General features: G+C 39.9%; 1 protein-coding gene across 1 annotated transcript in view; it reads left to right on the forward strand.

Moving 5' to 3' along the window:
* The window catches only part of cdx1a (caudal type homeobox 1a), a 15,097-nt gene extending 14,455 nt beyond the window's left edge, over window positions 1-642 (forward strand). Inside the window, exon 3 of the mRNA XM_042060949.1 lies at window positions 1-642. This exon is cut by the window's left edge and continues 748 nt beyond it. The gene's annotated coding sequence lies outside the window, so the exon portion shown is untranslated.
* The last annotated feature ends 2,931 nt before the right edge of the window (window positions 643-3,573 follow it).

Genomic DNA, 3,573 nt, shown 5'->3' on the forward strand with positions numbered 1-3,573 from the left:
GATAAAAGCATCAGCTAAATTAATAAATGTAAATCCAAATGTGCAAAACACACACACGCACGCACTCACACATGCACGCACATGCACACACACACACACACACACACACACAACCCACAAATGCTGCTCAGCAATGCTACCAACACACAACCATGTCAACACAGCAGAGGTCCGGGTTTTCTAATCAGGGCACAGAACTGACCGTTGACCTTTGTACCAATCATTACGGATGTTTTTAACATCATGTTCAATACTTACAATCATTAATTGTTCTGTACCTTAGAACTTTATTGGTTCTGTACATTAGAACTTTAGAATACAGTGCCGTCTTAACTGAAGTGATGGGAGATGTTCTAAGCAGAATGTTCTGTTCTGGTTGAAAAAGCTCAGGACCACACTCTGCGCTTCTAGTTGAGAGAACCGCCCTCTCAGACACTGCAGGAAAAGAGACTCCGCCCTCCATGCACACAGCTCAAATGGCAGCCAATCACAATGTTACACCACACCTATGCCACGCCCTCACCGCCAGCTCACAACGCTACTAATGACATCAGCTTCACACGGAATATCCAGAGACGACGGCAATGATGATGATGATGATGTCTTACTAATGAATAAGTACAAATAAATATTTTGATGTTGGTGCTGTTTGTATTCTGTGTTTTTCTGCTTTCGCACGTTGGAATGCATCTGTTTTGGTAGTGTAGTGGTTAACAGGCTGGGCCAGCATGCAGCAGCAAGAAAAGTTGTGGGTACAATTCCCGGTTTCCCCCATTGTGTTCTTGAGCAAGACACTTCACCCCGAGTTGCTCTGGGGACAATGGCCCTTGTACTATAACTGACATACTGTATGTAAGTCACTTTGGATAACAGAGTGTTTGCTAAATGAATACATTTAAATGTAAATAAGAACCATGAAATCACCCCCACACATCGTATGTCTGTTTCCAACAATCCTCTCGCTCAAGTGGAAAAGTGGAAAGCAAGTCTGGAACAGGTCTGATGTGAGGTTGGACACTTCAGCAGGTCTAGAGAGAGTGTCCAGTCGGTGTACAAACCAAACTTTATTTACAAACACAATCTGGAGCTAACAAGAGTCCACCGTCCAGAGTGCAGTCTGACAGAGAGATCTTACAGTAACATATTCAGCAGGAACACAGATTCTAAATTAATCTTAAATACTATCAATCACAATGAAGGAGCTAAGAAAGTATGAAAACCTTATATAATACAAATCAAAACAGCATTTAAATATACTTATACTATATAATATGGCTAGGCGATAAAACGATAGCGATATGTATCGCAATAGACATGTGATCGATATCAATAAAAAATATGTTAGATAGAACATTCGATAATTAAAAGCAACACACGCCTCCTTACGTTGTCCATAAATAAATAGGCTAAATATATCTTGCATTGTAGCTATGTGCAACTCTACCAGAGTAGGCGATAGAAGTAGGCCTACCTCAACACAGACTCTCAATGAGTCCTTGCTCCGTGCATACACTCACTCTCTCTCTCTCTCTCTCTCTCTCTCTCTCTCTCTCTCCCTCCCAACAGGCGCATCCCTCCTCAGCATGCACGTAATCCAAACATTCACAATCGTGCAAGACGACTGGCTAAATTGCTATTGGCAACTGGCTCCCATGTTAACTGGCTGCGTTGATGACGTTTCATGATTGATGACGAGTCTTTGCCAGATGTGGCCGCTTGCAGATTTGTCACTTTCTGATATAGGCCTACTAGAGACGCACACAAATATGCATGACATGTTTAAAAGTCAAAATTGTATGTAGTACTACATGCACTGGACCATGAACATGCAACCCAAAAAACAAACACCTAAATAGCATAAATTAACTCCACATGGGCATTGAACCTTGACTTTGCTTGGTAATCAGACGTCTATCCACTTGCGCCACGAACCAGCTTACGGCACTCACAGAAATTGACTTCAGTTGTATGATTAAAAGAAGTCAGCTAACGTTATTATAATTGTAACAAGTTAACATAGCTGTTCATATTATCTGGCTACCATGTTATCATGCTACCGTTGCCCAAGCCATTTAGTAGGCCTTCAAAGTATCATGGTTAAGTTTTACAAACGTTTCACTGAGGTTAGGCTGTGGCCGCCCCTACCTGAAGTGTCTGTAGAGCCACATGAACGTCAGCAAATAAATCAAATAAAAATGTGTTGCCTAATTGTATCCTTTTGTCCAGCCTATTCTTTTAAGAATTCAGTTCATGAAACACAGGCATTGAAACGCACACTGCAATGGGCAGGAGAAGTCTATAACGTGTCCATATTTTACACAAAATTTGCACACAGGGAGAGTCAAAACTCTTAGGCTTATAGGCTATTAACGTTAATGTTACTGACATGTAAACGGGTTTGATGTTTTTTTTGATACTTTATTTCCTAATTCTCGCGTTGGGTGCTTCTCCTGTGGCGCAACAGGTTAATGCCTATACATTGCTTTCTCACGCAGTCGACATGGGTTCAGTCCTCCCCATCACACGTTTTTTTTAAAATTATTATTTATTTATTTTTAGACCAGCAACACTTCCTCAATTTAGGCTACAGATACTAGGTGGCCATAGAGAGCATGACCAGCAGTAAGTGAAATGTTTGAAAACTTAACCATGGTACTTTGAAGACCTACCGGCTTGGGCAACTGCTGTAGCAAGACAACACCATCAGCCGTGTTAACTTGCTACAATCATTACCTGACTTCTTCTAATTGTATAGAGTAAGTCAAGTAAATTGCACTATGACTTATCAGCTGGTTCGTGGCTCAAGTATGTAGATGAATGATTATCATTTAAGAGGTTTCATTTAGGAAGCAGGTTCGATACCCACGTGGAGTTATTATTAGGCTGTTTAGGTATTTATTTTTTTGGTGGCATATTTATGGTCCAGTGCATGTAGCGTACTACAGACAATTTTGACATTTAAATATGTCATGCATAGTTGTATTTGTTCGTCTCCAGTTTCCACCAGAAAGTGACAAATCTGCAAGCGGCCACATCTGTCAAAGAAACGTCACCAACGCAGCCAGTTAACATGGGTGCCAGTTGCCATGTAACACCGGTTAGCATCATTAACAAGCTGCACGAATTTGTTCAAAACTGTTGCATTCAAATTGACTGCTAAGTTCTAATCATCTCAATCCCGATGCAAATGGAAAAGTACTTTCTAAGACTCAAACGGGCCTGTTCCAAGAAGAAAAGGTATTCATTTGAAACTTAAACACACGTGGGGAAACTGAACAGTCTAACCAGTAGACTATGATAAACTAGCAAATTAAGCTACTTTGTTTACAATATTTCCAGGCTTCAACCAGTGCTGCTTCTGCATTCAGACTTATGTGCACATTTATTTATTGTATATAGTGTTTTTCATGATTGTGTTGCTATTTCTTTTCCCTGATTGCTTTTATTGAGAACTGAGGTGATTAAAATCAGAGGAAGGTTAAGTTTAAAATAAAAGTGTTTAAATTGAACCTTTTTCCTTTTGGTCCTTATCTGAAATAGATTTAAAAAAAAAAAAATCAATAATTATCGATA

This window comes from Alosa sapidissima, chromosome 14 (assembly GCF_018492685.1).
Source record: "Alosa sapidissima isolate fAloSap1 chromosome 14, fAloSap1.pri, whole genome shotgun sequence".
NCBI lineage: Eukaryota > Metazoa > Chordata > Actinopteri > Clupeiformes > Clupeidae > Alosa > Alosa sapidissima.